Below are 10,273 nucleotides of genomic sequence, written 5' to 3' on the forward strand. Positions count from 1 at the left end.
CCATCCATCACAGAGAGCTAAGAATTGGGACAGTCTCCCTTTACCTCTGTCCTTCCAGCCACCAGTGGACAGCTTTGGAGAAGCAGCAGAACGCATGGCCCACTGGAGACAGCCTACTCTCAAGAACATTAGATAAATCACTCCTGGGGCAGCAGAAAGCCAGGAGAGCGTTTCTGCTAGAACAACGGAAGTCTACTCTTAACTGTAGTAGACTTCTTAATGATAGGTTATTAACTTGTTGATTTCAGGGACAAGTTATGACAATATGCAATGAAAACTTGTTTAATTGAGGCTATTTAGAAATGACTTATCCAGGTGTGGGCAAAGGCGAGCTTCACCCAAACTCCAGAGCTCCTTCTTTACTTTTTACTCCAGGTACAAGGTAGAAAAGGTGAATATATGATTCTATATGGCAACTTTTTAAAAAACTCTACTTGGCCTCATTGGGTCTTAGTTGCAGCGTGTGGGCTCAGTAGTTGCAGCACACAGGCTTATCTGCTTTGCAGCATGTGGGATGTTAGTTCCCTAACCAGGGATTGAACCCATGTCCTCTGCACTGCAAGGTAGATTCTTAACTACCAGACCACCAGGGAAGTTCCTGGTGACATTTTAAGGATGAGTACTATATCCATTTAGAGAATAATAACGTCAATTTATTGAGTACCTACTATGTGTCAGGTATTGTACTAAGTGCTTTATATAAAACAATCTCATTAGGAAGGTATTATTCACCTCATTTTGCAGATGAGGAGACAGATTTGGGTTAAGTAACTTTCCCCAAAAAATAGAAGCAGTGGACAAGGGATGCCCACAAAAGAAAAGGAAAGGTAAGGAAGGGGACTGAATGAGCGGAAGCTGGACACAGTGCCAAGGAGGAGCACCAGGATTGAGCTGAGGGAGGCGCCTGCACCAGTGGTCATAGAGACCCAACCATACCCTTAGTTCTGTTGCTTTGCCCTATCTGAACTTTAGTCTGTTACAAGCCAGCTTTTTCAGAGTGTTTCAGTTAACATTCTGAATCCTTCCTGGGTACAGATTTCACACTTCATTTGGACAAGCAAGAAAGAGATTCTGTTGTTGGGCTGAAACTGAAGCAAAGCTTATTTGGTGATTTTTTTCCTTGCTCAGGGCTCTGGCTAGTGGTTTCGAAAATAGATTCTGCTTTCAGAAACTAATCAACCCCAGACAAATTCAAGAAACCATTTGGGATCATTCAATAATTATTTAAAGATTAGCACTTAATTTTTTTTAATTATAAAAATAACAATACATGCTTATTGTGGGAATTCTAGAAAATGAATAAATGTTTGAAGGAGAAAATAATACTTATTCCTAAGGCCACAGCCAAGAGACAATCCCTGCTAAAATCCTGGTCTGTTTCTTTCCTGTGTGTGTGTGCACATGTGTGTATGTTTTAATGATATCACACTGAATATACATTTTGAATCTTTCCTTTTTCACTTAAAAATACATCATAAACACGGAATAAATATGAGCCATTGTTTTTTATCTGTGTTTACTGCACGTTTAACATACATTATCTTGTTTAATTAAGCAGAAACCTCAAGAAGAGTTTCTATCATTATTCTGATTTCATAGATAGAGAAACTGGGACTCAGAGGCCTTGGAAGTCATACTACTTCTAAGCTATCCTTGTTACTGAGCTTTATTTTTTATGTTTACTGGCCATCTACACGGAGAAGGCAATGGCACCCCACTCCAGTACTCTTGCCTGGAAAATCCCATGGGCGGAGGAGCCTGGTAGGCTGCAGTCCATGGGGTCGCTAAGAGTCAGACATGACTGAGTGAATTCATTTTCACTTTTCACTTTCATGCATTGGAGAAGGAAATGGCAACCCTCTCCAGTGTTCTTGCCTGGAGAATCCCAGGGACAGGGGAGCCTGGTGGGCTGCCATCTATGGGGTTGCACAAAGTTGGACACGACTGAAGAGACTTAGCAGCAGTAGCAGCAGGCCATCTACATCTCATTTCCTGTTTTTCAGTTCAGTCACTCAGTCGTGTCTGACTGTTTGCAACCCCATGAACCGCAGCACACCAGGCCTCCCTGTCCATTACCAACTCCTGGAGTCCACCCAAACTCATGTCCATCGAGTCGATGATGTCATCCAACAATCTCATCCTCTGTCATCCCCTTCTCCTCCTGCCCTCAATCTTTCTCAGCATCAGGGTCTTTTCAAATGAGTCAGCTCTTTGCATCAGGTGGCCAAAGTATTGGAGTTTCAGCTTCAACATCAGTCCTTCCAATGAACACCCAGGACTGATCTCCTTTAGGATGGACTGGTTGGATCTCCTTGCAGTCCAAGGGACTCTCAAGAGTCTTCTCCAACACCACAGTTCAAAACCTTCAATTCTTCGGTGCTCAGCTTTCTTTTTAGTCCAACTCTCACATCCATACGTGACCACTGAAAAAACCATAGCCTTGACTAGACGAACCTTTGTTGACAAAGTAATGTCTCTGCTTTTTAATATGCTGTCTAGATTGGTCATAACTTTCCTTCCAAGGAGTACGTGTCTTTTAATTTCATGGCTGCAGTCACCATCTGCAGTGATTTTGGAGCCCAGAAAAATAAAGTCTGCCACTGTTTCCACTGTTTGCCCATCTATCTGCCATGAAGTGATGGGACCAGATGCCATGATCTTAGTTTTCTGAATGTTGAGCTTTAAGCCAACTTTTTCACTCTCCTCTTTCACTTTCATCAAGAGGCTCTTTATTTCTTCACTTTCTGCCATAAGGGTGGTGTCATCTGCATATCTGAGGTTATTGATGTTTCTCCCAGCAATCTTGATTCCAGCTGTGCTTCGTCCAGCCCAGCGTTTCTCATGATGTACTCTGCATATAAGTTAAATAAGCAGGGTGACAATATACAGCCTTGACGTACTTCTTTTCCTATTTGGAACCAGTCTGTTGTTTCATGTCCAGTTCTAACTGTTACATTCATCTTTTTCATATTGATATTAGGAACTTATTAAGGATATTAAAATTTTTTAAGGATATTAATGTTTTGACTTTCAAGTAGAAATATTTATTTTGCCACTTGGACTTTATAATTTTTTCTAATCTCATAGAGATGTTACTGATTTTTAAGTACTCAAACTACCAATTTTCCTTTACAGTTTCTTTCAACCTTTGCTTAAGAAGGCCTTTCCCACCAAAATATCAAATTATATTTATTCTAGTTTTTTTGAGAGTTTCATATATATTTATGTGTATGTACTTATATGTAGTACATCTGGAATTTATTTTATTGTGTAGTATGAAGTAAAGATATAATCAGTAATTGTCCTAGCTCTGTTAATTGACTGTAATTTCCTCACTGATTTGAAATGCCATTACTTACCACATTATAAAGTCTGACGTATGCTGTGGTCTGTTTCTTGATTGCCGCATCTAGTGCTATGGCAAACTTTGCAAACTGTTCACCAAACTCCTTTTTTAAAAATTACTTCTGGGCAGACAACTGGACTACATTTCCCATGATCCCTTGCAGTTAGCTGTTACAATATGACTGATAGAAGGTGAGAAAAGAACTGTGTGGCACCTGCAGGAAAGCCTATAAAAATAAAACCTCATGTAGGCAATTCTCTGAGATCTTCTCCCTTCTCAGCTGCCTAGGACTGAGAAGCTCCCAGGACAACCTTGGAAGCCCTGTGGTGGGAAGGAGGATCTACAAGGTGGAAGGAGCCTGGGTCTCTTTCTCTCTCTTTGGAAGGTAACTGCTGGCCCATCTGAAATGCCTATATTGTGCTTCATGTGAATGAGAAATTAACTCCTATTATGTCTGGGATTGTATACTTGAGGGTTCACCTACCTGGCAGCAAATTCTTTTTACAATTCTTGAACATTTGGTTCCCTCCTCAAATTACAATTCTTATTGAAATTGCATCAAATTCATAATATGGGAGGGATTATTTATTGAGCTTCCCTGGTAGCCCAGATGGTAAAGAATCTACCTGCAATGCAAGAGACCTGGGTTGGGAAGATCCCTTGGAGAAGGGGCATGGCAACCCACTCCAGTATTTTTGCCTGGAGAATTCCATGGACAGAGGAGCCTGGCAGGCTACAGTCCATGGGGTCGCAAAGAGTCGGACAGGACTGAACAATTAAGCACAGCACATGATATACATGCTATTCAATCTTCCAATTCAAGAACATGCTACATTCTATATTTGCACATTCTTTTAGGATTTTTGTTAAAACTGGATCATTTTCTTCAGAGGAGCTTGCCTATTGTGTGCTTAAATATGCTGTTTTTATTTTATATAACTTATTATTCTTGATATATTATGTAATTATATTTGGTATATTTTCTATCTGGCCACCACAATGATTCCTTAATTGATTTTAGGGGGTACTCCAGATTTTTTTCTGTAAAGCGCTAGATAGTAAATCGTTTAGACTTTGTGAGCCATATGGTCTCTGTCACAACTATTCAACTCTGCTGTTATAGTTCACAGGCAACCATTAGACAACATGTAAATGAAAGGGCATAGTTATATTCCAATAAAACTTTACTTACAAAAGCAGTCCACTGGCTAGATTTGGCCCTTAGTCCATAGTTTGCCCACCTCTGGTCTATATAAATCACATTACTTGCAAATAGCAATACTTACATTTTTTTCTGTTTTGACTTACAGTATTGCCTAGAAATTGATAATGCTATAGGTATTGATAGCTATGATAGTATATCTATTTTAATGAGATTGCCTCTAGTGTTTCATGGTTAAGAATGATGCTGCATGACTATTGATTTGGAAGAGAGGGGTATGTGTGTATGTGTATCTGTAAGTTTAAAGTTGTATTAAATATCATTCTATACCAAGTTTATTGAAAATTTTTAAACAGAAAGGATATTCGGTTATTATGCCTATTGATCACATTGAACTAATATATGAGCAAATATATTGAGCAAATACTTTAGTCTTTGACCTATTACTGTATAATTTACATTTCTGGATTTCCCCATTGCATACCATCCATGAATTCCTGGGTAACAAAATAAACATTCTGTGTATTATTTTTACCATAAAACTAGATAGGATTTTTACATGTTTAATAATATGCAAAATTGGTCTACAGATTTTTTAAATCTTTGTCAAATTTTTACTTTAGAATTATGATTTTTTTAAAATGAGTTTTCAAATGTTTTCATATTTGCTTTTCTCAGTAAGAATTCTATAGAGTTTTTTTGGTGGGTTTTTTTTTTTTTTTTTGATCCTTAGAAATTTGGCAAATTGTCTGGTGTATTTTGGAAAAGTAATTATTTAGCAACATTTTTCCATTTCTTCTACAATCTTTGATGTATCAAAGCTTCCTGCTTGTAGGCTGGGTGAATATTTTTTTTTTTTTTTTATTCTTCCAATTTTATTTTATTTTTAAACTTTACATAATTGTATTAGTTTTGCCAAATATCAAAATGAATCCGCCACAGGCATACATGCGCTCCCCATCCCGAACCCTCCTCCCTCCTCCCTCCCCACACCATCCCTCTGGGCCGTCCCAGTGCACCAGCCCCAAGCATCCAGCATCATGCATCGAACCTGGACTGGCAACTCGTTTCCTACATGATATTTTACATGTTTCACTGCCATTCTCCCACATCTTCCCACCCTCTCCCTCTCCCACAGAGTCCATAAGACTGTTCTATACATCAGTGTCTCTTTTGCTGTCTCGTACACCGGGTTATTGTTACCATCTTTCTAAATTCCATATATATGCGTTAGTATACTGTATTTATGTTTTTCCTTCTGGCTTACTTCACTCTGTATAATAGGCTCCAGTTTCATCCACCTCATTAGAACTGATTCAAATGTATTCTTTTTAATGGCTGAGTAATACTCCATTGTGTATATGTACCACAGCTTTCTTATCCATTCATCTGCTGATGGACATCTAGGTTGCTTCCACGTCTTGGCTATTATAAACAGTGCTGCGAGTGCTGGGTGAATATTTTGAAAGAGTAGTCAGCATGCAAATGTCAAAATAAAAGAGATAAGAGAAAAATAACATATTTTAGAAGATGCTTGAAGTATGGGAAGTTTTTTCATAAAAGGAAGCCAAAAGAAATTAATATCTTCTTGAAAATAGTTACATTTCTTTAATTTTGTCTTAAATTAGGGCTACCATAGTCATACTTATTTTGAGCGGCCCTAAATAATTCTTCAGAAAAGGCGATGGCACCCCACTCCAGTACTCTTGCCTAGAAAATCCCATGGATGGAGAAATAATTCTTAACCATCAGTGACCAATTTCCATAAATATACCTCAATAGCCATAGTATTGCATTGGCCAAAAAAATTTGGATTTTTCCTAAAGATCTTATGGAAAAACCTGAACAAACTTTTGGGCCAATCCAGTAGTTGAGATGAATTATTTTCAAACTATATCTATTTACGCAACAGACCAACTGCTGCTGCTGCTGCTGCTAAGTCACTTCAGTCGTGTCCAACTCTGTGCAACCCCATAGACGGCAGCCCACTAGGCTCCCCTGTCCCTGGGATTCTCCAGGCAAGAACACTGGAGTGGGTTGCCATTTCCTTCTCCAATGCATGAAAGTGAAAAGTCAAAGTGAAGTCGCTCAGTCGTGTCTGACTTTTAGTGATCCCATGGACTGCAGCCTACCAGGCTCCTCCGTCCATGGGATTTTCCAGACGAGAGTACTGGAGTGGTGTGCCATTGCCTTCTCTGAAATAGGAAAGAAAAATAAAATTAATAAACTTAAATGATAAAGGTTATTAAGTCTGAAAATCATTTGACCATCTGCTTAGATCACTATGTAACCATGTTACCCAGCTTCTTCTGTAAGTCTGTATTATGCTGTTTGTTTGACAAAACCTTTCTTCATTGGTAGCACAATGCTGACCTGATTTAGCCCACCATCTTTAACTGATTAATAAAAATTTCAAAATTTTGTACTTAAAATTCTTAGGATGATAATTTGTTCTTGACTCTGTTTGACAGAGAACTTGCAGAGACTAGGGATGAAAGTAAGGGCAAAATTAATCATATAACTGGGTTTACTGGAGACAGTCTCAACTGATTCAGTGTAGTTAATAGTAGTACCTCGTTTTACTCTCAAAGTGTTCTTTTAGAAACAAATTGTCTTACTACATCTGACTGTGTAATGTAGTGAGATTAACCAATCTTCTAAATTGATTAACAAATCTTCTAAACAAATTTTCTAAATTGAAGGCTGAGAATAAGTTAATGGGTCAGGTATGTAAGATTAAGAGGGAAGATGCCACAGGGAAGGCAGAGCCTTTGAGATCCATGATCTATCAGACATTGATGCTTCCCTCCACCAGAGGTGCCAGAGAAAGAAGTACTGTGAGAGACTGAGCGAATGACTCTGTGAAGTCTGTGCTTAAAGATGTGTAAGGAAAGGGAAGTGGGTATGAGGGGCCAAGGGTGTGGGTAAGAGGGCACAGGTTTGGGAGGTGGGAGGACAAGAACTGATGGGATGAGGAGAGGAGAGAGCAGAGCAGAGAAACAGCAAGAGAAATGGGAACTGCAAAGCATCAAGTGGAAACTTCTTCCTAAAAGTTGAGTTCACATTTTTTCCATGGGGGAAAAACTGAGGAACATCACAATGAGAGATTAGACACTCCAGGAAACAGATGTTGACAAAGACTCCTTGAATCATGCTCCTCTGAGTCCTCTTTCCAACTAGGCTCAGACCTTGGGCTCTGTCGTTGGCCTGCTGATTTCATAACAAGAATCCTGCTAAGTTAGTTAGCAGGATTAAATCTCCCACTCTTGGTCTGATCTTTGATACTGTGTATGTTTCAATGCTGCTCTCTCAATTCATCCCACCTTCTCTTTCCCCCACTGTGTCCAGGTCTGTTCTTTATGTCTGCATTTCTATTACTTTAACAAGTAACAGGAATAATTTTTATTCAACAATGCTTACCCTAAAATGTCAGCTCTGTAGTGAGGAAAACTATACAAGAAAGATGCAGAAGTGAGAAAAACACCATCACATTTCTGGGCTCCAACCCCACTGCCGCTGGACAGGAATGTAGCCTTCCATGGTAAACCCAGCTCAAGCTTCCTCTTCTAAGCAAGAGTTTACATACTGTGTCCTGCTCTGAGCTTTCCTTGCTGTCCAAGTGGGGAGTTTCTACTTCAAATTCCTCTCCCATCAATACCTCACAGCACTTAAGTTGTTGTGAGGTGATCTACCTCTTCAGCCTCCAGGAAGAGTAGAGTGAGAATAAGGTTTATACTTTTCTGATTCTCCCAACTCATCTGGAAATAAACCACCTCACTGCTTTGTATTCTGTGGACTTTGACCAATAGCTAAATGCAGAGATCCCAAACTGAGTCCGAAACTGGTAGAAAAAGCCAAAATGAGATGGTAAAATCTGGGAGTAAACTATAGAATTCAAGATACTTGATCAAATTGAAGTTGCATTTTCTTTGCAGTAAGCATAAAGGTTTTTATAAACACATTCATCACCACACTGTTTTAAGGTTTAGAAAACATGAAAGCAAACTAAATGTTTAACCAAAAAAAAAAAGGATTAATTAAATAATGATTGGAAAATTGACGTGATCAAATGCTATACAGGCATTAAAAAGTCAGGATTTGGAAAATGTGTATGGACAAGGGAACTAAACACAACACATTACCTGGAAAAAATCAGGTTATAAAATGGCATGTATAGAATGATTCCAGTTTTGTAAAAATATCTGTGCATATATGTAAATGCATACATTTTAAAAAAAACTGTTAAAGACACAGGCCAAAATGATCAGAACAGAATACTGACTGAGTTTATCTGCTTTCTTATGTTTTGGATATTTACCCAAAAAAGCAAGCAGATTATACTTGAATGTGAAGAAAAGTATATTCTTTATTCACTGGGACAAGGAATTTCTGAGAGATATTGTTAAATCTAGTTCTCTGGTCTTTAAAAGACACATAGGTTCTTGAGATGTGAGGAATTTTCTATCTAAGCTGGTCTGGGTCCAGTAAAAGGCAGTACATAATGTGGCCCATCATCTCTAACCTTGATGCTAGATCCCTATAAACTTAAGCCACTCACCAACCTGGGCACATTGCAGGGGGAGAAGGAGAGAGCAATAGCTCAAGGTACCGAAATGCCAGCAGAGATGTTGAAGGAAGGTTGTCACTAAAGCCACACCCAAGTCCCCCCACTGCTCCTGAAGTATTTCTGAAGGCATCAACAGAGGGCCATCTGTCCAATTTTATTAGGCATATGCTCTGAGGGCAGTTTCATAAGCACTCAAACATGTTAGTCTAAGCCAGTGTTTACTAACCTGTAGACATCAGACCACTGGGCTAAAATAGCAGAGCTATTACAAGGAAGAGAGATGAGGCCATATGGAAACCATATCTTGTACGTTGACAATACATCACACCTATGTGTACTGTTTTTCAAACACATGTACATACTGCTATGGTAAAAAATACAAACATCTTTCAATGGTAACAAATTCATAGTTTTTTGTTAAATATTTCTCGGTGAATACGTTCTAAATGTAAATGTCGGGGAACTATCATTGGGGGTGCTTTGTGCTAAAATATGTTGAGAACCATTGCCTCAGCCACTTACATTTTTAACTCAAACCTCCAAGTTCTTCAGAAAGTTTTCTTTGACTACTCCAGGGGACAGTAATCATCCCTTCTCTGAAATTCTTTCTATTGCACATCATTCTATCCTGTTATTATTTCAGTAGGGGTCTTTTTCTCCCCTCGAGTAGACTGGAAGCTCAGTGAGGGCAGGACCTGTGTCTTCTGCTTCTTTGTCCGCCTCCAAAGCACTCAGGCCAATGGGGACCCAATAAGTATTGATCATAGCCGTTCCTCTGGGCTTGTCTCAGTCACTCTATTTTAGAAGGTTCTTAACTAACAGGAAATTTCCATTCCAAAGTGCTAGTCCCAAGGGAATTTTTCTAAGTCCAGAATTAGTGCATTCTCTTTATTTGTATAGGAACTTTGTGCATTTACGAGCAACCTTAAATTCTATCTGAAGCATTGGGCAGAATGGCCATATTTTCATTCTGGCTCAAGACTTTGCTGTTTTCCATGAAAGGGTACATTTGTGAGTACAGAACTCTTTGTACACTGCAGGCCTTGACCATGTTGTACGCAAATGCCCTTGTCTGCTTGTTGCTTTGTCAAATTCCAGACTTGCTTTCCTTATTTCACTTAGAACTTTCTCTTGCCATCTGTTCTCCGGAAATTATTTTTCTCATTGTTCATAAATTCCTAGTTTGTTTACTCTAGAA

The sequence above is a fragment of the Bos indicus x Bos taurus genome, chromosome 10 (genome assembly GCF_003369695.1).
Source record: "Bos indicus x Bos taurus breed Angus x Brahman F1 hybrid chromosome 10, Bos_hybrid_MaternalHap_v2.0, whole genome shotgun sequence".
Taxonomy (NCBI): domain Eukaryota; kingdom Metazoa; phylum Chordata; class Mammalia; order Artiodactyla; family Bovidae; genus Bos; species Bos indicus x Bos taurus.